The sequence below is a fragment of the Canis lupus genome, chromosome 17 (genome assembly GCF_011100685.1).
Source record: "Canis lupus familiaris isolate Mischka breed German Shepherd chromosome 17, alternate assembly UU_Cfam_GSD_1.0, whole genome shotgun sequence".
Taxonomy (NCBI): domain Eukaryota; kingdom Metazoa; phylum Chordata; class Mammalia; order Carnivora; family Canidae; genus Canis; species Canis lupus.
In genome coordinates this window covers 9,951,991-9,977,516 of record NC_049238.1, presented here as the reverse complement: position 1 = coordinate 9,977,516, position 25,526 = coordinate 9,951,991, and the positions used below count along the sequence as shown (strand labels likewise).

Below are 25,526 nucleotides of genomic sequence, written 5' to 3'. Positions count from 1 at the left end.
CAGTCCCCTTTATCAGGAGTGAACTTCTTTTCTTTATTTCCATGAAATTGTCTTCCAATTTCCAACCCGTATCAATCTTCAGGCTTTGGGAATGACATCAGAATTTCCAGGAATTCTAATAGATTCTCTAAATCATATTTAATTCTGAGTTTTACTTAACACTTTATTTATGTATTTTAAATAATAGTGAATGACCATGAAAATAAACTGTAAATTGGTTATCTATGATAGGGTTACTTTTCAGTGGTTTCTCTTCTATCCTATCCTGTTCTATTATGTATATATTATACCTGTGCCTAGGTTATTAATATTATGAAAAGATATCTTGGGACAAGGTCACATATTCCAGTAATATATAAAAATAATTTCTACTTGTAATAGAAAACATTAAAGAAGGGATTAAAATAAATTCTAAGTGAAACCATTAAAAATTGAAAGATAATAACACAAATATTTAATTACCAAAAGATATTCCTAAAATGAAATTGTAAATTATAAGTTGCACTCTGAAAATTCTTACAAAGTTCTCAGAGATTGGATTCTGGGGAAGAAAATTGAGGTAAATTTCTTAAGACAAAGTTCTGCAACGGAATATCTCCCATATTAGTGGCAATTCAGTGAGTAAAGGATAGTCTTTTCAGCAAATGATTATGATAATTTGATATCTAAATTCAGGAAAAAACTGAACTTTGATCTAGAACAGATCATAGATACAAATGTAAAACCTAAAATTAAAACTTGTAGAATAGAATATAGGAGAAAACTTTTGTGACCTTGAGTTAGGACAATATTTCTTAAATACTATAGCAAAAACACAATTCATACAATTTTTAAAAAATGATAATTCAAACTAATTAAAATTAGAAATTTTCTGTTTCTCAAGAACATGAAAATGAAAAGAGGTCACAAGCTGGGATAAAATACTTTCAAGTCAAATATCTGATAAATAATAAGAAAACAAACAAATGACTTTAAATGATGGGCAAAAGATTTTGATAGCTGTATCATCAAGAAAAGATGTTAGTGACAAGCGCATAACAAAACTCTCAATATCAGTCATAGGGAAATCCAGATTGAGGCTCCAGTGACATATCACTATGTGCCTTTTAGAATGGCTAGAATAAAAATGATTGACAATATCTCATATTGACAAGGATATGGGGAAATTGAAAGTCTCATACATATAAAATTGTGCAACCACTTTGGAAAATAGTTTAGTAGTTTTCTAACAAGAAATATATATACCCGCCATATGCTGTGGTCCTTTTACTCCTAGGTATTTGTCCAAGTGAAATGGAAAACATATATCCATACAAGGCACTTGAACATGAATGCTTGTGGCAGTTTTATTTGTAATAGCCCCAAACTGAAAACAACTCACATGTCATCAAGAGGTGAATGGATAAGCAAATGTCATATATCTATACCGTGGAGCATGTCTTCCTGATGAAAGAACCATTGATACAGGATATAACATGGATGATTCTCAGAGTGACTCTACTGAATGAAAGTAACCAGACCTAAAAATACACATAGCTCTGGCATATTCAAAGCAATAAAAATACTCCCTTTGAAACAAAGATCTTGTCTAAGATTACCCTATTTTGGAGAACTAGGTATCTTGTTTCTGGTATCTCCTATTCTAAGAAATCAGTAGTATTATCCAGTCTCATTAAGACAGCAATAAAGAGATTTGGGGAAATTTCCTTTGTGGTTTTCTAAAAAGAAAAGTATGATGAGAAGTTGCTTGAAGAAAAAAGGATAGCCCTCCAGAGCTCTGCATTTACAGTGACATGTTTGTATCTATGTGTCAGCTTTTATACAAATATTACTATTTGCTTTAAAATAGCCAACAGGGATGACTGGGTGGCTCAGTGGTTGAGCATCTGTCTTTTGCTCAGGTTGTGATTCTGGGGTCCTGGGATCAAGTCCTGCATCTAGCTCCCTGTTGGGAACCTGCTTCTCCTTCTGCCTATGTCTTTGGCTCTCTCTGTTTCTCTCATGAATAAATAAGTTAAATCTTTAAAAAAAAAAAAAAAACAACCAACAGATTCTTGGCGCCTGGGTGGCTCATTTGGTTAAGAATCCAACTCTTGACTTTGGCTCAGATTGTGATCTTAGGGTTGTGAGATTGAGCCTTGCATCAGGCTCTGCATTAGGCTTAAGATTCTCTCTCTCTCCCCTCTACCCCCTTTCCCCAGCTTGCATGTACATGCACATTCTCACTTCCTCTCAAAAAAATAGCCAACAGATTCTACAAGAATATCATAAAATAGGCCAAATAATATGAACCTACCAAATCAGCTGGTAACATCTACTAGTCTCCAGATGTACATCTCATAATTTTAGAGTTATAAGGGTTAACCCAATACCAAATCTGGGGAAATCTGTATGCAAAACGACCCATTGTGTTTGCTCCCTTACTTTTTAAAATCTCTTGGGTGTTATTGAAAATGATATGTTGTGATGTCCATTTTTTTGTGTTCTCATTTTCACCTCCAGAACTGATTGTTGGCAATTCTGTATCCCATTCAGACTCCATTACCTGTATGATTTCTGAACAATTAATTTGTGCCTATACAAGATATCACTGGAAGGGATTCATGAATCCCACATGTAGCAGAGTCAGTTCAGCTGGGAACCAGGAAACTCTCAGATGCCTGTGAATAATAACTGGAATTACATGGTACTAGTTTCTTAGTGGAGGTCCTAAGAATGAAATTGGAAGTGCCCATATACCCCACGTTTTATACATTAAGTGCAATTGCAAATTCTAAGGCTAATTCCAAATATATACTTTGACTACAACAAAACTATCATAAATAAAAACAATGACCTCAAGGTATTTCAGCTAAACCAGCAAAGGAATACAGAAAAAAATAATTATGAAGAGAAAAGAATTAAGAAAATTCTTCCAGTATGCCTTGTTCCCTAGTATTGGACAGAAGCTGTCATTTCAGTAGTTATCTTTTTGGGAACACTATTTGAGTCTAGAGTCATAGGTTTCTAGAGGCTTTTAAATTAGTCTTAGTTTGAGGCCATTCATGTGTGGAACTCCGCTGGTATGGAGACTGGTGGCATGCCTCTACTATGTCTTTAATCTTGACTGTTGTAGCTGTGATCAGAAGAATTTGAAAACTTGCCTTCAGGCAAAGATAAAGCATTTGTACATTACTGTCTCTTCTGGTAGATCCAGTTACCATGTTGGAGATCATGCGAACCTGGGAAGGTATCTCCTTTGGAAAGGTCGCTTGTATTTGCTAGACCTAATTATGAGTCTACCAAGTGAGTCCTTGAAAATATTTAGCTAGATCTATGTGTAACATTGTAGAGTCAGTTATTGTTGGAATTCTTTAAATCTTACATATTCTATGATCTCATAGAGGGAAAGTGAGTTTGCACTCTGAGACTATTTCCTGGCCCTTAATGCTAGAGGCAGCATTTTAGGTCAAGGTAGAGCAAAGATTTCTTATGTTTTTGATGAAATTGAGCACTATGTTTACTGATTCTGAATTTCTTAATGACTCATGGTGATAGGAACACGAAAAAAATTTCTGGGTTAGGAGAATAAACTTAGTAAGCTATTTCTGTGTCGGGAACACAGACTATACTTTGCCAACTATACTCCTCTATCAGTGAAAATCTATCCAACCAGAAACTTTACAAGCAAACTAATGCATATTCATAGTTTAAAGATGTGTAGTTGTGTGAGATTAATTTGCTTCAGAAAACTTTGAGGAAGAAGCTCTGAATCATTTTTTTTTTACCTGTGTATATGCTAGGATTTTGTGGTTACATGTGAGACATGTAGAAACGATCTCTTTCATTATCTTAAGGACAATAAAAGAATAATTTGACCAGGATCCATTGGATTAATTGTGGCTCTCCTGAGAAGCCATGAAAAAATCATTAGAATTTATGATTGATCAAAATCTTTCTAAATTTATTAGCATTTAATATACCTGAGTGGTAAAAGCCACTTGTTTTCCAAGCAAGTTAGGTGAAGCATGTCCTTAGCCTCTGGAGTGGTCTCTTATATGGTATCATAGTTAAATTACAGATAATTCTTTGGGATATTGAAAAGTTTCTGAGAAACTTTTCATTGATTTTTTTCACCATTCTCAACTGTCTTCTCTATTGAGGTCATAATACCATCAAGTCATGCACAACTCCCAAAGCACATCTACTGTTTGTATTAATGTTTTTACTCTTTGAACTTTTTCCAGGGTTCCAGCTCAAATCATAGGTCCTCAGTTTAGTTATCTGAGCAGATTAAACATTAGGAAAGAAACTTCATCAGTGACTAGAAGTTCAGTGGTTACACTGTATCCCATGCAGAGAATGCCTTTGCCATTTTTAAGATAAGAGCCACATCAAACAATATTAATTTAGGACCCAACAAGAGAGGTCAGTAAAATCAGACCTGGGTATATTTAATTCCTGAATTATAGCCAAATAGTAATGTATTCTCCTTCATATAGAAGGAGTAAAATTGCAGGATTAAGATTTGAGTAAACTTTAATATCAGCAAACAAAGTTGACAATAAAAGGTTTTCACAAGAAAAAAAAATAAAAAAATGAAAGGTTTTCATAAACTTTAACATGATCAAATAAGAATTAACAAGAGTTCTTGGCATGTGGATCCCTCTGTGTTCTTTTATGGAGTTCGTGGAAAAAGCAAGTACCATATCGGCAGAAGCTTCGAGCAATTTGGCAGCTGCTGATAGTTCATACAAGCAGGAAATGTATGCTTTGCTCCTGAATGGAAGGTTACACAAATGGCAGCAGACTCTTGTACGAACCGTGTCATTGTGTTCTAATGCAGTCAGCCTTCTCTCTCGTAAATCACAAGACAGATGTCTTTTTGTATAGTTAGGGATACTCAAAGTTGCAGGTTGCAGACAGGCCTTTAATGAGGAGGTTTCTCAACATTTGGATCCATGGAAGATACCAGTTTTAGGAAGTTCATGTAAAGGCTGAGCTATATTAGCACAAATCATAATTATTGTCTACAAAAACCAGTCAATCCTAAAAGCAAGCAAGTGTACAAACAAACAAAACACCCCAAACCCACCAAACAAAAACCTTTAGTTTGGAGACAGATATAATTGGAGAACCTTTATTTCATTGAGTACAGAAAACATCCATCTTCTGAGATCCAAATATTGCACAGATTCTTCTGTGACCCAAATATTGCACAGATTCTTTATAGATTTAAAAGTTTTCTCTTGGGACGCCTGAGGGGGTCAGCGGTTGAGCATCTGACTTTGACTCAGGGCATGATACCGGATTCCTGGGTTCGAGTCCCACATTGGGCTCCTTGCATGGAGCCGGCTTCTCCCTCTGCCTGTGTCTCTGCCTCTCTCTCTCTCTCTCTCTGTCTCTCATGAATAAATAAGCAAAATCTTTTTAAAATAAATAAAAAAATAAAAGTTTTCTCTTGATGCTCTGTGCAGCTCTTCAGCTGATCTTAAAAAAATATAGGTAATCCTGTTCAGAACATGGCACTAAATCATCTACAGGTCATTTCAGAGTGGATCCTTAAGCAAAAATCAAATCTTTAAGATTATCGTTTAGACAGTGAGGGAAATAGGAAAGAGTTTTCATATATACCTGAGGCATAATTAACCAGGTATACTGCTGTTTGTCCCACCAATAAAGCAAACAAATACTATCTTTACCTACTGGTGTCTAAAGAAGATGGCAAATGAATCTGCCATTGTAATGTGTTTGTTTAGCAGGTAGAAACTCCCTGGAATCTAGGGAGCACTGTTCTATTGATTGCCCTCAGAGCTTGTACAGATAAGTAGCCTTTTCCATTAAGCTCCTTAACTGGCCATGTGGGAGTACTGCAGGGACTGGTACAGAGCACAGTGTGTCCCTGCTCTAATAGAGCCTCAATAAGAGATATTCCTCTGGCCAGAGCACACTGAAGGATCATTCAAGCAGGGGTTTATATGGAATAATTTGAATTTTTATAAAGTCCACTCCATATATTCTGCTTAGGTTAATTGAATCTTGGGCACAAAGAAGAGAGGGTAACTGATCTAATATTTGGTTTGTAGGGGCTCCTAGGTGCACACAGTTGCACACCTCCATTTTTTATATCACACTTTGAGAACCAACTGTTCACTTACATGTTCCACATAAATAAATTTCTGAAAAGTGGATCTCTAGCATATTCAAGTTAAGTCAAGGGGAGAATTGGTATTGGTGCTATTGCCATCTTTTTTAATCCACTTCTATGCAGATTAAGCTCTTGCAGAAGTCATTCTAGTTAAGTCATATAATTGCATATTGTGAGGTCAGCAAAACCATGCCCTTGAGCTAATCCAGTCTGCTACCTGTTTTTGTACAGCCTATAGGCTAAGATCATTTTATATTTTTAAATAGTTGGAAAAAATCAAAAGAAGAATAATATTTTATGACATGAAAATTCTATGACATTCAAATTTCAGTTCCCATAAGATTTTATTGAAACACAACTATGCTAATTTGTTTACATATTATCTATGGTTGTTTTCACACTATGACAGCAGAGTTGAGTAGTTGTAATAAGATCATATGTACCATAAGACCTGAGATATTTACTCTTTGGCCTGTTAGAGAAATGTTTGCTAAACTCTATTAAAGAGACTCAGGGGCAGCCCGGGTGGCTCAGCGGTTTAGCACCGCCTTCAGCCCTGGGCATGATCCGGGAGACCCAGGATGGAGTCCCATGTCCGGCTCCCTGCATGGAGCCTGCTTCTCCCTCTGCCTGTGTCTCTGCCTCTCTCTCTCTCTGTGTGTCTCTCATGAATAAATAAGTAAAATCTTTCAAAAAAAAAAAAAAGAGAGAGAGAGAGAGACTCAGGATGCTAATTTTTTATATATTACATTTTTTTCTTATGTTTACATAATTGATATTTGGGCTTTAATCTGTATACTAGACAAAGAATAATATGTATATTACAATAGAAGTGGGGAATCTAGGGTATAGATTTTCCAGAAATTTGATGCATTGAATAGGGTATGTTATTTGGGATCAGGTTAGTGTCTGTCACCATCCAACTGTGTGTCTTTGTGAAAATATATTAATAATTTTACACTGCAGTAATTAATAAATAAATGTTGGCTTGAACCAAATGAGTGTTCTTAAAGAATTATATTCAGCTAAATTAGGAAAAATACATTTTTATTCGATTTGGTATAACCCTCCTTTTTTTATCTGAGAGTCTGTTATTCCCAACTGTAGTGTTGAATATACTTTTTCTTTTTATGAAGATACTATAATAGTAGGTTTTGGGTTTTTATTTTTTTTATTTTTTATTTTTTTTGGTTTTGGGTTTTTAAAATTAATTTATAATTTTCCAAAAGGCAAATTAAAACAATGGCAACCCAATTACATGCATATACATACACAGACAGAACTGTATGCATATGTAAATAAATACACATATATACACATGTATATATAGTTGTCAAATATTTATTTATTTATTTATTTATTTATTTATTTATTTATTTATTTAAATTTTTAGGTGTCAAATAATTTAAGTTCTCTAAACCATTTGGCTCGATGAATTTACTGCTGCCTCCGTTCCGAAATACTTCTGTACTTTACACCTATGAGTCTTTAAGTAAAGATTATAGTATATATAGTTTTTGAGAAAATAGTCTAATCTTTATAGAATATTAAGCAACATTTAAGTGAATAGTACCGTATTGGCTATTTATTGCTATGATACTTAAACGGCATGTCTTTTAAGATATTTACTTATGTCCTATGAATAGAATCATTTCTCCTATTTTTCTAAGAAAAAAATTTCTACTAAGACTTTAGAATTCATTATGATTCATAGCTTCTGTTTCTACAGAAGTATTTTGAGTGCACTCTTCTCTAACACAAACACCTCATGAATTGATCTGCCATATTATATGTCAGAACAAATCGCCAGCTGCTCTCAGAAAATAAGGCAATTCCCATTACAGCCTCTACTCTAAACTTTCTTATCTTCATGGGCAATTTAAAGAATGTGACTTAGGAATTACATTTATTCTTTTCTGACAGTGTATGCCCAATTACTTAAATATCTAACTTGTAGCTATTGATCTCTATTGAAATCCCTTTGTCCTCAAAAACCTTTGAGGAATTCTCCAAAACTGTTCAGATGTGTTTTCTTTCTTTTTTTTTTTTTTTCCTGAAAGGTAAAAGATGGAAACCCCGAGGAGTTCATGTGTACAAGGATAACTCTGGACAATTCATCCATTTTCACCTCTAAAATCCCATAAGTTGGTTTATTTCATGTTCACAATTTTATGTCTTTTATAAGCCTCTCAGTGAAGCTGATTTTAGTTTTGGTGATGAATGATATATAAGATGGTGTATAAAATGAATTATAAACGTCACAAAGAAAATTCATCATTTCTCTATATATGCATTATATGTATATGTACATGTATATGTATAGTATTCAAGATTTATATATGTATAGTATTAATAAACATAACTGAAATGCCTCAGATGTTATTGATAGAGACAGTTGCAAAATATTTTTATCAAATCACAATTAAAGATCTTTAAAGAATAGTGAGTAATGGATAAAGTACTAAGACAATGAGAAAAGGAAATGTCCTCTTATTTTGAAAAATATATGAGCAAATTAAATTTTACAAACCTCTAGACTTTTTTTACAAAGCTACTAGACTTTGTAGCTTCAAATTGATGTAAGACAAATATTAAATTGTTGAGAGACAGTTTATTAAATTACTTAGGAAAAGAATAGCTGATTTCTAAGTAGTAACATTATTTCAATAGTTTACATTCCTATGAGACAATGTTCTTTCTCTCCTTTGATGAGGTCACTGGCTCAGTAAAGCATGGCTGGAGGAAACTTGATTACAGGTAATTCACATGGAGCAGACTTCAAATTGTGGGTTAATCAGTATGATTCACTGGTGTGATATGGCTGTCAACAAAAATTTAATGTTATCATAAGTTCATTACAAGAACTAAACTGTCTGGAACAACTGCAATAATATTCTGCTCTATTCAGAACTGGCAAAGTCATAACGGGTGGTGTATTCTCTTCTGAGTAAGATGTGTTGCAAGCAAAATTAAGAGAACAGAATGTGTTATTAGTGGAGTGACCAAGGGGTGAGAGGAACTGAAATTATATCAAAGAAAGGGGACAAGGGGTTTTGTAGCTTTCAAGAATGCCTGATACATCTGTTTGGATGAGGGATAATTGCACTTTGGATTTAGTTCTAACCACACAAAATTAAGTTTATTTTTGATATCTGCTTAACTTTTTGGATTTTTTCCTACAGACCTAGGAGTTTCCCCAGAGTTGTTTGAATGCCTAATTTCTCCTTGTGTATTTTAAATGCATTTTAGATTTTAAATTTCTGTATATGGAGACATCACTTACCACTACATCATAGCCTATTTCATTTGGGTATTTGTCCACTTCTAAAACATGTTACAAAACTACTTCATATAATGTAGCTTGATAGTATTTCTTGATCTGGAAGGATATGCTCATCCTCAATCATCTTGTTGAAAAAACAATTTTGACTATTGACTTCATTCAAAATTATCAATTTCCTCCACTTCTCCAGAAATTAGGTAGTTCTGGTATAAAGTGTGATTAGTTGAAGCAGAGGCCTGATGGCATTAAATTCTGTAATTTTACTTTGTGATCTACAGCTATTTCCTAATCTACCTGGAGCCTAGAAATGTTAATAATAATAATAATAACAATAATAATCTATTTCATACAGTCACTTTGAGAATTTTAGGATATGCTACATGTGAAGCAGTTTGTATAATGCATTCTACCAATAATATACTAAACAGATGATTACCATATTATTTTTCCTGACAAATATTAGAAATAAGTTTTAGAATTTTGGAGTTTTGAAGGCAGTTGTATTAGTTTTCTAGAGTTGCCATAACAAAGGACCAGAGACTGCTGGTTTAACTAACAGAAATTTATTTTCTCACAGTCCTGGGAGCTAGAAGTCTAGGATCAAGGTGTTGGCAGGGTTGGTTTCTTCTGAGGTCTTTCTACTTGGCTTATAGGTGGCCATCATCTCTCTCTATCTTCTTATGGTCTTCTCACTGTATGTGTCTGTGTCCTAATTTCCTCAGAAAACCAGTCATATTGGATGAGAGCCAGCCCCTATGGCCTCACTTTACCTTAATACCTCTTTAAATACCCTACCTCCAAATGAAATCACATTCCGAGGTCTGGGAGGGGCAGGGTAGTGAGAACTTCAACATAAATTTTGGAAGGAAACGATTGAACTTCTAACAGCAGTTGTGTCAAATTCATTTTGGAAAACTTAGAAAACTGCAATATTGAATTTTCCCATCAAGATATATGTGCTGTCATGTTGGTTGCTGCAATATTTATAACAGCCCATGCATGGAAGCAACCTAAATATCCATCAGTGATTAGGTGGATAAAGAAAATCTGGTATACATTTACAATGGAATATGATTCAGCCTTAAAAAAGAAGGAAATCCAGCCCCTTGTTACAACATAGATAAACCTGGAGAACAGTACATTAAGGGAAACGAGTCGCACATAGGAGGAAAAATACGACATGATATCATTAATAGGAGTTATCTATAATAGTTAAATCTATAGAGGCAGAGAGTACGAATCGTGGTTTCCAGGGGCTTGAGGGAGAAGGAAGTGAAGAGGTATCAATCAAAGTTTATAAAAGTGCCAGTTATGTAAGATGTGTAAGCCCTAGAGGTCTGCTGGGCAGCATAGAGCCTGTAGGCAATGCTACTGCATTGTATACTTGAAAATTTGTTCAGAGACAGATCTCAAGTGTTCTTATCACAAAAAAGTAATAAAGCATACAGCAGGAGGAAACTTTTGGAGGTGGTGGATATGTTTATGGCATAGACTGTGGTGTGGGTTTTACGGTTGTATACTTATGTGCAAACTCATCAAGTTGTATACATTAAATGTGTACAACTGTTTATGTCAATCATACATCAATAAAGTGGTTAAAAAAAAAAAAAGACTAGTGGCAACCCGTTACATATTTCCAAGTTTGAAAGTACCGAGTGTGTACATCACTTCATTTCCTGGATGAAGGTGGTACGACAGGGCAAGTGTTGCAGTCTTGTTTGTGGTCTTCCTTCACAATATCACTTGGTATCATAACCTCTAATACTACAAAATCAATCTTAGGTTCCCTGCATAGTCAGATGTGCTAGCAGAACAAGGCATATCCTGAAGGCAGCTTGAAGGTGTTCAAAGATAAGTTAGATAGATAAAACATTTTTAAGAAATCAAAAGAAGCTGTAACAGAGTTGCCTGAGTGACTTGGTTAAGCATCTGCCTTTGGCTCAGGTTATGATCCCAGAGACCTGTGATTGAGTTCCACATTGGGCTCCCTGCTCAGCGGAGAGTCTGCTTCACCCTCTCCCTCTGTTTGCTCTCTCTCTCAAATAAATAATTGAATAAATAAATCCTTAAAACAAACAAGTTATAACAAAGCTTAAGTTAAGATTTCTAGAAATGAATAAAACCCTGTCACAGGAAGTGGCTGATATAAGACTTCAGATCTGAACAGAAACAGATGGCTCTGAGACTCAGTGAAGGATTTGTGTCAAGTAAGTCCTGGACTGGTCCTTAAAAGGCAGCTTGAATTTCGGGTTATGAAGGCAGAGAGTGATAGCCTGAGGAATGACATCACCGATAGTCTTGCTTGACTGAAATGGGAGAGTGACAGATTTAAAATTCCCATGAGAAGGAAGTCAGAAGGATCGGTGTAAACAGTTGACTCCAGAGATCACTTTCCTTAAATCTGTTAATGAAGTAAATATTTTTCTACTTTCTACTCTTAGGCAGGTTTTGTAACCTCTTTTTATACATAATCTTCCCAAGATTATTTAAGTGTCAATACGTCATAAATGGCCATTGAAGTGCTTTTAGTTTTTCTGGAATCAAGAAATCATGTGTATAGTTTATTTTGTTTTGTTTTGTTTTGTTTTTGGAGCTATAATCCTTCTTATTTTCTCTGTTTAAAATCAAGCAGAAAACAAACATCAGTTGTTATACACTAACATTTTGAAAGTACATCATTTGTCCAAGAGAAGGACTAAGAACAAAAATGTGTATTCAGAGATCCAAACAAAGGAAGTGTCAGGGCGTCACCTCACACAGCCTCCCGATGGTACACAAGAAGAGCCACTTCATAATCTCTGGCACTAAACTGGGTTGCAGAATTCTGTGCCAGGTATTTTAGGAAATCATGAGGGTAATTCAGTAATAACACAATGCTTTTCTCATCCAGAGTTGTGTAGGCCAACATTGCTCCAATTCGTAAAAATAATCTCAGTAGATGTGGTGCTCCATACACCTGGGTCAGGGGTACATCTGGATGATCTGCAAGGATCTCCGTGTCCTGTGGTCTCTCAAGGTTGTAGAGTATTTGAGTGCCCAAGAGTTCTCTGAAATATTTCTTTATATGTGCCACAACCTCATTAACGGCATTACTCCTTATTATCTGTGTTTCTTGAGATTTCTGGTAATTTGCAGGGCATGGGATCCATATTCTTCTTGGCAGGAAGATAAAAGATCTGTTGCTGCCTGGTAGTTAAGTCCCAATCATCAACAAGCCATGGTTTTAGTTCTTAGGAATTTTTATTTTAATTTTGTTCATGAATTAAAGGGCAGTGGGATCCATTGAGGCCTTTTACTTGTGAGGGGGCTGAGGTGTTTCCCTGGTCTGCCACTATCTTATCCAGCTTTTTCAGTTCCCTCATTTTGGCTTTTACTTGAGCGTTTGTCTATTGGCAGACCAGAAGTCTTCTTTCTTGGGGCAGCCTGCCTCGTTGTAATCTTTGCATATTGCTCCTGACTGGCTGTTTGTTTTTTGTTTTGCTAAAAAAAAAAAAAAAAAAAAAAAAAAAAAAAAAGATTTTATTTATTTATTTGAGAGACAGAGAGTGTGAGAGAGCGCAAGCAGGGGGAGTGCAGAGGGAGAGGGAGAAGCAGGTCTCCCACTGAGCAGGGAACCCCATGTGGGGTTTGATCGCAGGACCCCAGGGTCATGACCTGAGCTGAAGGCAGATGCTTAGCCCACTGAGCCACCCGGGCACTTCCTGACTGGCTGTTTGAAGTTCATACTGTTTCCATAGATTGGTGTCCATATATTTGAATACCCTGCTTTCTAGAACCCACTCAATCCCAATTTTTATTCCAACCACTGTAATGTAAAAAGTATTTCACTCGTTTGTCCTTTATGGCAACCTTTACATAAAGGTTATATAGTTTATTTTGTAAACTGTTTTGCTTGTAACTCTATGATCTATTTTCTTCACCGGCCACAGTTCTTACTTCATTTCCCTTATACCATGTACTTAAGTCTTAGAGAAATGCACTGAAAATCTGAATGGATTCTGCTTCCTCCCATTTGTTTCCAAATGCATGTGATCTTCACTGTAGGAATGCCTTTTACCCATGCACTGGCTGACTAATTTCTCATCCTGCAAGATTTGGTTCAGTCACAGTATTCGAAAGCATGCTTCCCCCGAACACACACTAATCAGAGTTTGGTCCTTTCCCCCATGCAACCTCTTCCCATGTTACCTGCTTTCATAGTACATATCATAATGTTTACCCAACGCTCTAAAATTCTGGTTTATTTGTCTATTATCATAATAGACTGAGCTGTTTCAGAATAAGAACCACAGTTTCTAAATGTTTCCATCTTTTGCAATGATCTAACACCTGGAAGGTTATAGCTAATTAATGAACGCTTGTAGGAATGAAAGAACAAGTTCAAATCGAACTTCAATTAAAAAAAAAAAAAGAACGGTAAACGTAACATGAACATAACACTAATACCCAACTGTATGCCTCAAGAGGAAATTGTCCAAATCAATGTTCAGAGGAGTATGACCCTAAAACTGCATGGCCTTGCTACCTTTCGTTTACTGTCAATGTCATTGGAAATAAATCTGATTCTCAGTGGTGAGTATGAAATGATAAATGATAAAGCACATCTCTGAACTCTTGCAGTCAGAGGAGATGCTCAGTGATGCCATACATGAAGATAAAAGCATTTCTGCTTCGGCACGGCAAAGGAAAGCTTTTTCAGCTTAAACATCAACAAGAAAGTTAGTTTTATCAAAAGGAGCAAATTATAGTAACACTTTCCCAACACAAGCCTGCCGCAGAATACAAAACAGAGAGGCAAACACAGAATTACCAAGTTAGAGAGCAGAGTACTTCATTTGTAAAGAAGCAAGACAGAAAAGCTACAGGGCCAGACAGAGGCCAAACATGTGACACTTACTAACTCATGAACTAATGGGTGGCCTTTTAAAAAACACACTTAAAGGACAAAGGCCAATTACTTCAAGTGAACCTGAAAAGTATAAGAAAAAATTCAGAATTATCTTCACTTAAATTGAGCCAGAGATGGAAATTATTAGGCATCCCCTCAAAGAAAAATAGATATGGCAACAATTCGGTCACTCTGCATCCATGTCCCAGCAGGCAGGGCTGTTTTGTGGAGTAGTGAAAAGAATCCTAAAATTCATCTTCGGGTACAGTATGAGCATAATCAGAGACTTTTTGCAAAAAAAAAAAATAAGATTAAGACAAACTAAAAAAAAAAAAAAAGAACTAAATTAAAATTAAAATTAAAAAAATAAAAAAAGAATAAGACAAACTGCAAAAGTGAAACAATGCATCATAGGTTTCAAAATGGTGATACTGATACACAAAGAAAGACTGATGGAATAGAGTAAGATCAATATTTGTATAATGTTAATATATTAGGGGAATGGAATCTTCAGTCCGTAATTTCTAATCAAGTGATGGCAGAGTAAAGCCATTTAATCCTGCTCTAGTCCCTGAATCACACTGGAATCAGGACAACAATAACAAAGAACATTTCAAATTCAGTAAGAATTTTAGCTGTGAAGCAGTTGCAACGTCAAATCACTAGTTAAGGTTTCTCAAAGTATTAGTATTTTACTAAAATCCTTACCTCATTTCCTTTTTACTTTGGGTTGTGGCATAATCATTAATTCAGCTGATGCTCCAGGGTATCAGTGCTTTCAGGATCTTCCATGTGATTTGTCAGCACATCTCCCCTGTCTCTGTCTCACGTTCACTGTCTCTTTCTCTGCCCTATTTTTCTCTGTGTGTCTGTCTTTCACACCCATGCCCCCCTTCACACTCCAACACATCGCCACACCCCCCACAGCCACACACCCACACCCACACACAACCAGGCACATGCCCCACAGTCACACACACACACACACAACCCCCCATACACAGTCATACACCCCCCACACACACAACCCCCTTGCACACAGAGCCATTCATTCAGCCAATCCTCATTAAGTCATTTACGTAGCAGCACTTCTCTTTAGGAACCGTCATGTCTCTTTACAACATCACCTGGGTTCTAAGTGTACAGTTATACCAGACAGTTGTGTTGTCATCATTGTTACAGTTGTTGTATGGTTATTATTTGTTTTATGATCTTGCCTGCTCTCCTGTTTTCTTCAAGTTAAGTTCAGGGAGTCAATTTTTGTTGGGTCCTTTCCGCCTTTAAGATGCTGATTTACCTTTAACTTTTGATGTTTTCTAAATGAGTAGAAAGTAGGCTGATAAGCTGAGCTTCTCTGAATTCTTAGTTTTTCAGGGTAAGGTGAATAGGACAGTCCCTTACATAAACAGTCGTATTAGAGGTAGCGTTTGAGCTGTCAGGGTGGTCACTCTGTAGGCATGCAGGGGGAGAGACGGGAGTGGACAAGGAGATGTGGAGCCAGGGAGGAGGGAGAGATTTATATTAAGAAATTGGTTTTTATGATTTTGGGGATTGGCAAGTCCAAACTTACGGGTCAGACAGGCCAGAAACTCAGGGAAGAGTTGATGCCACAGCTGGAGGTCAGAAGTCCTGTGGAGACATGACCGGCTCTTCCTTGGGGTCCCTCAGTCTTTTTCTCTATAGACTTCAAATGGTTGGACGAGGTCCAGGCACATATGGAGGATAATCAGATTACATGTGAATCTCATGTAAAAATACCTTCACAGCAACATCTAGACTGGTATTTGATCAAATATGTGGGTACCGTGGACTGGCCAAGTGAACACATAAAATTAACCATCACAGCAATTCATCAGTCCCCATTTCTCTGTCCCTTTTCTTTCCCCAAACAAGGAGCCAGTAGTGGCACACAGAAACACTCGCCCCCCCCCCCGCCCCAGCCTTTTTCTATTTGAAAGAATTTGAAATTTTCCTTGTTCAAATTTGTATGCCTTTGCTGTATTTCTAGGAACCTATTAAAATATCTGAAGTGCTATTTTTATTATACCATAATTTAATGATTTTGAGGCTTATTCTTGTATTAATTTTTAAAGATTTATTTATTTGAGAGAGAGAGAGAGTGAGCATGAGCTCCTGAGCCAGGGGGAGGGGCAGAGGGAGGAGAGAAGCTGACCGCCCCCCCCCCCCTCCGGCTGCTGAGTAGGGAGTCCTATGTGGGGCTCCATGTCAGGACTCTGAGATCATGACCTGCACCAAAATCAAGAGTTGAGCCCTGAACCCACTGAGCCACCAAGGTGCCCCCCGCATTAACTTTTGTAATTACTAATGATAGCATCACTTTGTGTATTTTCTATTTTAATGTGAAATGTGCATTTTTGTGGGCATTTATATATGGAAATTACTTGAATTATTTGACCTCAGGTAAAAACTCCTCCTAAAAAAAGTTTCTTTTTGCTTCTTCAAGAGGTTTCCACAATCACAATAGAACCATGACTTAGAATTTTAAACTAGTGTCTTGCAGCTCTTTGGGTTGAAGTAGTTTCTGTTGAGCTATAAACTTCCTTCAGGGCTGGGGCGTGGTTGCAAAAATCCCAGAAGAAAATCAACTTCTGTTTTTCTTCACTGCTCAGGGCCAAAGTGTCTGAAAGGATTTCTCGCATCAAGGCGATGATACAGTTATTGCTAGTTTTCTTTCCAGAGTAATTGTTTCTTTCCCTACTATGTCATGCACGGATGAAAGAAATATGTGTATTAGTTGGTTTTATTTTTTGGTTATTACCAGGGAAGGTGTCAGTGTAGTCAACTGGATATGTTAAGTATATAAGTTATTTAAGTGTGAGTTTCAATTGATCACATTTTTCTTTATTTTTAAAATCACTACACTTGGAAATCTCTTGTTTCTATTGAAGTATTATTAAGTTATGAATTCTCTCATTTTGAATTCATAGTCTGATTTTTCTATTTGATTAAGCATTTCAAAAAACACATCTTTGGGTATTTTGAGTACAGTTGACCTTCAAACAATGCAAGGGTGAGGGGTGCCCTGCGCAGTTGAAAGTCCACAGATAATTTTTGACTCCTTCAAAACTTAGCCACTAGTGGTATACTGTTGAAGGAAAGCTTTACCAAGAATTTGAAATGAGCTCTTTATAAACAGACACTGAATGTAATTAAATTAATTTGAGATTTGTCCTGAAAGTATTAAAATACATAGGTGCCTATTTTATTCTGAGAACTCTGGGTATCACCCATCAAGTGACTCCAATGTCATGACTTTTTATTGGGATTTTTGACTCCATGAAGTTGTAATTTAGGCAAGTGTTTGGAAGCATAGAAAATTACAGGCTGTTGGCTTGACCCCATTCATAAGCCCTCTCCTCGGGGAATCTAGGACACAGAGTTCAACACTTGAAAGTCACTTGAAAACAAATTTGTAGTTTTGGGTAGAGCTCATGAATGCACATATTTCAGAATAATAAATATCTTGACAAGGAAAATCTGAAGTTGTATTCGATGACACGAGTTCCTACTGGGCAGCATAAGTGGCCTTTCAAGGCTTAACCTAAATCCTTCTTGGTAAACCTCTAACGTTCTCAGTTGACAGAAAAGGCCACTGCTCATTTTTCCCTAAGCAATATTGCTTCTCCTTGAAGATGAGGTGTCCATTCTACCTTCTTTCTTTCAAGCTATAATGAATTCTGTTTTTCTCTCTTTCTCTCAATGGGGATAATTCCCTGACTTTTCAACACTTGGTTTTTCCTCTGTGGCCTCTGGCTCAGACCCCCATAACCACCTTGTTGTCAGGGTGTCTGAGTATCCAGAAGCTCCCCACGGTCGGCCCTATCCTTTTTGTTCATCTGTGGCACAGATAGCAATCAGCTGTGCAACAATCTGTATTCTTGTGCAGGTTTCTGTAAGGAAGTAAAAGGACTTCTTTCTCTGGCAAGTCAACACTATAGATTTTATAAATTTTATCGAATCCACAACATGTCTGCTGACAGTCCCTTAGATAAACAGTGTATCACTTCAGCTGGGCACCTCATGCTGGGAAAACAGTGGCCGCCAGTGACAGTTCTTTTCTTCTTCCTAAAACTGTCGACCTTCTCTAAATATTTCATTTCTTTTTAGGAAAAATGCAGGGATGTTGTTAAACATAACTCAATTCTTTTAAAAGTTTAGACTCTGTGGCTTGTCAGCAGAACAAATAGACACAGCTCCAGTGGGCCCTGCATATGAAATCACTAGCAGGATAATCCTACAGGATGCCAACTTCTATGCTTCAATGACAAAGCACTTCAATAATAGTTTGCTACAGAGGTATATTTTACAATCCAATGAGCTAACAAATTCTAACCCACCGAGCTTAAAACAAGATGAAATAAAATAAAACATAAAATGCTCTTGTTCTGGAGAACTGGGCATGGCAATTTCTTGTGGCTTTTTTGGAAAAATATTAAATTTCAAATGGCTCTTCTCATGGAGTTGGGGAAAGATAATTCATAAGAAAATATTAATTAATAGCTGTGTGTTATTAAAAAGCTGTCCAAGTTATTTTTTCCCCTCATGGTCTGAGAAGATTTTATTTAAAGCCTTAAGCAGGATAAATTAATGTTCTGTTCATCCCTTCTGCTGTCTTCACTTGTTTATTAATTAGCATAATCTTCTAACATTTAGCAAGATAAAGCCTGCTGAACACTGGGGAGATACATTTAGAAAAGGAATACAAAAGCTAGTGAGAATCCTACCTCATAGCCAGCCTTCTCTCTTTATTAATTTTAATCAAAGGAGGTTTGACTGTAAACACATCATCACTTTATATTTACATGTAATGCTTCCTCATTAGTAGAAAGAGAGAGACTGAGGATATGGGTGATAAATATGTCTGTCCTAAATTTATTGTGGTATCATCAAGTGAAATAGAGAGTGAGAACTTTGAAGATGTTTCAGTACAGAATTTAATACTTGGGTCACCATGGCCAGGATAGCAGGCTGTGTGACACAACACAAGCTGTCCACCTTCTCAGAGTTCATGCTAGACCTGCCTGTCATTCACAATATATTCACAAATATATCAGGCCATTGTGATACGTCAATCACTAGACATAAAAGTGACACATACTTTGCCTTCTGGAAGTATTATCTGGTAGGGGCATACAGACATTAGTTAAATAAACATGCAGTAAATATTTAATTAAACCTATGAGAATTACTTAAAACCAAAAAAGCAACAGCAACAGCAAATTTAATCTGGGAAGGTTTTCCTGAGATAATGCTTACTTTAAAAGTCTCATATTTGGGGTTTTGTTTGTTAGTTTGTTTTTTGGTTAGTTATTTGATGATTATTTGATAAACAGTTATTTTAACATAGTGGTCTATATTTCAAAATAAATTGAATTTTACAATATTTTTCCAAAGAAAATACTTAATATGGAAGATAACTTTTGAGGGCAATCATTTCTAAGAATTACATTGAGTTTATTAATAACTTCAAAGTAATGTTTTGACAATATGGGTTTATAGATTTCAAAACTCTTTACCATGACAATAGAAAGGTTTCCAATAAGAATATAAGCACAACAGTGCCTGAGTACCTCAGTTGGTTAAAGCTTCTGACTCTTTGTCTCCTCCTTTCTCTGCCTCTCCCTCAACTCTCTGTCTCTCATAAATAAATAAATCTTAAAAAAAAAAAAAGAATGTAAGTACAGACAGACAAAAACATACAACTCTCACATGTCAATGGGAAAATTTCTCTCTAAATAAATGTACATCTTGAGGAAAAAAAAAAATGAGGCCCAAATGATATCCTAGAGGGCTGGTCAGTAGTACTTAATCTGAAATAGGTCTAGATGCAAAAGCATAAATGTTATTCTGATCTGTACTCAAATGACTCAGCTCTGGCTTCTTAATGAGAGCTATTAAGTGTAATAATGCTCCTAGACAAGAAAATGTCTAACATTAATTCTTAATCTGTACTATATTATAGGTTTGAAGGCCTTAACTCAGTAGGAAGAGACAAAACTTATTCTCAACAAGATTTAACAAATCTCACATAGTACGCTAAGCCTGCTTTGGTCGATTTTGAAAACAGCAGGCCAGTTGGGTTCCCAGGGGTCACTCTGCTGCTCCTGCACCTCCCCCACCTTCTCAACCCTCTTAATTTGTCCCATTTCTCATTTTCATCACTACTTCTTTTACCTTCTCCCTCTTTTTTCAATTTCATTCATGTTATATGTCCTTCTTCTTATTAGAAGTGATGTAATTTATCTCCTAAAGATAAATTTCTCAAGGAGATGAAACTAACACAGCAATTCCTTGGTGCTAAAAAAAAATGTACTTCTATTATTTTATGCTTTCAAAAACATTTTTGATATGTTAATAGAATTTTCATTCATTTTTCTTTCGTACTTTATTTTGACCATCAAATGTATTGCTACCTTTCACAATTCTAAAGACTATTTTTTCCTATTAAAGCACTAGTTCCAGACATATATTTAATGAAATGTAGAGTTATAAATCCTCATAAAATCTTGGGTTATAGGCCTACTCAATTCTTTAAAAATTCAAACACCTAATACGTTTCAAAAGTGAACATAGAAATAAAAAGAAAGGTTTGCTAATACAGCTGAAGCAGTAGTAATTATTCAACAACAGATAGCTTTCATCTGCTTTGGAGGTTCAAATGTTGGTTGATACTTTGACATTAACCCAAAGCAAGAGAGGAATTTCTGGTTTAACAAAATTGTATTTTCAATGAAATGGATTATTAAATCGAATAAATATGTAAAAGTGATGAATGTTTCAAATGAGAATTAGGAGAATTTATCTAGAAATTAATTACCTTCTCTAAAATAATTACCTTTTCTAAAACAATGTAAATTTTTGGAATATATTTTATTGGATTTGGAATATCAGAGTCAATACAAGGAATGAAGGAAGGGTATAGAGTAGTGGAATTGAATGGAGGATCAAGTAAATAGGGACAGGTGAAATCAGAGAGATCGAATTAAGGAAAAAGTTGGGTAGAAAATAAATATAGACTCACATTCTTTTGGGGTGGGGTAGGACAGCTGCATCAAGTAGCTGGTCTGTGGCCAGGTTCTCTTCATTGACAGTTGCTAAATTACCCTACCTTCTTCTCCCCCTCTGAGGAGCTGAGCAGAGTTTGTTCACATTCTTATTATCAGGATCAAAGTTAGGTTCTGGGTAATGAGGGTATGTTGACAGCCTGCTGCCCTCACCCACAATCCCTGTACCAGAGCACTACTGACATTGTGAATCCAACAATTCTTTGTTGCAGGAGGCTGTCCTTTTTTTTTTTTTAAATTTTTTTACTTATTTATGATAGTCACACAGAGAGAGAGAAAGGCAGAGACACAGGCAGAGGGAGAAGCAGGCTCCATGCACCGGGAGCCCGACATGGGATTCGATCCCGGGTCTCCAGGATTGTGCCCTGGGCCAGGAGGCTGTCCTTTGTATTGTGGATCTTGTGGCGGATCACTGGCCTCTACCACCAGATGCCAGGACCACCCTCTGGCCCCAGTCACTCTATTAAAAACTGTCTCCAGGCTTTGCTTAGTTGAGAACAACTGGCCTAGAGTGTAAAAACTGGGCTCAGGGAGCCCTAAGCTATTAGTGAGTGGACAATGCAGTGCTTTATCCCATGTTCCTAGAGGAGAATCTGCTGAACTTTAGAAGTGACACTTTCAAATGAGAGACCCTCAAGCTTAGCCTTCAAGGGAAATCTGCTTTTCAATCCACACCTCCTACCCATCTCTAATACAGTATGGTAAATAATTTGAACACTCTCTTTTCCTTCTTTGGGTCTGTATTCATGGGTTGGCCATCAGCATTCTGAATCTAAGGAATCCACCTTTGCTCATCTCTGTTTTTCCATCACCTCCTAAATTCCTGGCCAGGGTAAGACCTCCTCATTTCCATTTGCTGAAATGCTTTTCAGACCGAAATACTTTCAATCATAAAACAACTCCACTCATTTATGAAATCAATCAACAATGACATATGTGTTCTCCTAGAAAGGGTAGGCTAGCTGATGAATATATCATAGGTGAAAGTCTGTCCCTCAAAGAATACTGTATGAGAATTTCCCCCAGACAAACTCATCATGTGTAAATGTTTCCCTGCCTTTTCACATATTTACAGTCAGTGATGTACAACTTAGAGCAAATTTTATCTTGTCCTCTTACCTCACAGATTCCCAGTAGTAGAGCTTGTTTCTACAGCTTCATGGTTGGACTACAATGGAGTCATCATCAAATGTTTCCCTCTGTGCCGAGTACAATGTGAGCTACATAACAAATGCTCAGCAAAACCTTACTGGTTTGATTGAAAAAATCCTTTAGTATACTGTTAAGTAACTACAGGCTAGATGACATAAAAATCATCCTATCATTTTTTTAGGCGGATTTGAATTAGTTTCTAACAACTCATGTGGTAACTTCAGCTCCCAAGCAACCAAGGACAGCTATCATTATGTCAAAATTGTATCTGTATTCATCCATTCTTTCATTAATTAATAAAGATTATCTGATCTTTTGCTCAACTCCTAGTCATCAAGACAGCCACAGAAACAACCAGGTGCTGTAAAAATATAAAGATGTTGTGATAAAAAATAAGTGGAAAGGTAACCAGTGTAGCATAATGGAGAAGAATACGGACTCCAGACATAGGCCTGGGTTCAGACTCCAGTTCTATCACGAATTATGTAACTTTAGGAAAAGTTACTTACTCTCATCATGCCTCAATTTCTTCATCTGTAAAATGTGGATGATAACAGTACCTAATTTACAGGGTTGTTGTTGAATACAGAATTTTAATTTTTTTCTTTCAACGTTTTAAATATTTTCACTTCACATCATCTTACTGATGTCTTGAACTTTAACCAAGTACCATCATTACCCCAGGGCTCATTCAACTCTTCAATTATTTGTAGTCTCCTAATCCAAGACTGAGAAACATATCTTCCACCGCTCAGCTCTTAATTGTTTAATTCTGGTATACATGTGTAGTGGTTTCGAAATTGTTAGCCTGACCCAGTGCACACTGGCACACTATGAGAGTACAGTGCTGATGTACTCTTTCTTTGACCTTTAGTTATACAGACTCCATTGCGTTCCAGCAGTTCACAAGTGAGCATCTCTTTCCCCCACTCCCTTAAGTGAGGTTGATTCATATTTTTGAATTCAATCAGTTTCTTTTCTCACATCCCATTCAGGAATTCCCCAAACATCACATAAAGTATATTTCTGTGTCTATATTTAATTTTCATATATTAGTTTTCACCCTTTATACTGTAAAGTTCTATGAGATTTGTCAAATTTAGTGTCATGTGGCAACCATTACAGTATCCTAAAGAAAGTTTCACTGCCTTAACCATCCCTTATGCTCCACCTGTTCAATTCCCCAAAACCTTTTATTAAGTTTTTATTTATTTATTCATGAGACACACACACACACACACACAGAGAGAGAGAGAGAGAAGTAGAGGGATAAGCAGGCTCCCTGCAGGGAGCCCAATATTGACTGGATCCCAGGATTCTGGAATCACAAATTGAGCCAAAGGTAGATGCTAAACTACTGAGCCACTCAGATGCCCTAATTCCCCCAAATCTAAAACTTTTTTTTCTTTTAATTTTTATTTATTTATGATAGTCACAGAGAGAGAGAGACAGAGAGGCAGAGACACAGGCAGAGGGGGAAGCAGGCTCCATGCACCGGGAGCCCGACGTGGGATTCAATCCCGGGTCTCCAGGATCGCGCCCTGGGCCAAAGGCAGGCGCCAAACCGCTGCGCCACCCAGGGATTAATTCCCCCAAATCTAAACTCATGACAACCACTGGTATGTTTAATGTTGCTATAGTTTCCCTTTCCAGATTGTCAAATAAATGAGGTCATATAGCATGGAGCCGATTTACTGGCTAATATCACTCAGTAATGTTCTTTTAAGTCTCACTGTGACTTTGCATGGATTAGCAGCACATTCCTTATTCCTTTTTATCAATGAATATGATTGCAGTTTATAGTTGTGCTACAGTGTGTTTAGCTATTCATCTATTGAGAACATTTTGGTTGCTCTAGTTTTGGTGATTATTAATAAAGTTGTAATAAACACGAATTCCAGATTTTTGAGTGGCCTTAACTACTCAAAACAATTGGGCAAATATCTAAGAATTCATTGCTAGATCATATAAGACTATGTTTAACTTTATAAGAAACTGCCAAACTCTTTTCCAAAATTGCTATATGATTTTGCATTCCTCTCAAAAATGAATGAGAATTCTTCGCAATTGAATCCTTCCTTTCTTCCTTCTTTCCTTCATCTGTCGTTCCTTCCATCTACTTTCTTCCTCCTTTCCTTATTTATTATTGATTCAGTTTGTTTAATATAGAGCTTTGTAGTTTATGTCTTTCAAGGAATGAGTGTTTTTGAGTAATCAAATGGATAAGCATGAAATTGTTCATAGTATCCATTACTACCCTTTTAATATCCACTTAATATCCATAAGTCAAGATAACCTCTCTTGCATAACTAATATTGGTAATTTGTGTCTTCTGTCTTTTTTTTTTTTTCTTGTTGAGACTGGGTATAGTTTTATCAATTTTATTAATCTTTTCAAATAACCTACTTTGGGTTTTGTTGATTCTCTTGTATGATTTTTATGTCTTCAATTTCACTGGTATCTTTTCTAAGTTGTATTTATTTTAAAAGTTCTTCCACTGTTGTTTGTTTGTTTTTTAGCTTAAATTTCTCTCTCTCTCTTTTAAGATTCTATTTATTCATGAGAGACACACAGAGAGAAGCAGAGATATAGGCAGAGAGAGAAGCAGGCTCCCTGTGGGGAATGTGATGGGGGACTCAATCCCAGGACCCCAGGATCATGACCTAAGCCAAAGGCAGACGCTCAACCACTGAGCCAACCAAATGCCCCCCAAATTTCTTTTTTTCCCTTTAGTTTACTAAAGGGGAAACGTGTTTAACTTTTAGATATTTTTTCTAACATATGAGTTAAATTCTTATCCTAAGCTCTACTTCTGCTGAATGCCATAGATTTTGATTTTTGTGTTTTAATTTTTTTAGTTGAAAAAAATTTTTCAACTTTTTATTTAAATTCCAGTTAGTTAACATACACTGTAATATTAGTTTCCGATGTACAATTTAGTGGTTCAGCACTTCTATACCTCATGTGGTGCTCATCACAAGAGCCCTCCTT

The 25,526-nt window shown here is 36.3% G+C and overlaps 1 pseudogene; it reads right to left on the bottom strand.

Moving 5' to 3' along the window:
* Positions 1-12,162: 12,162 nt before the first annotated feature.
* LOC100684124 lies at positions 12,163-15,407 on the bottom strand (annotated as a pseudogene).
* Positions 15,408-25,526: the final 10,119 nt, after the last annotated feature.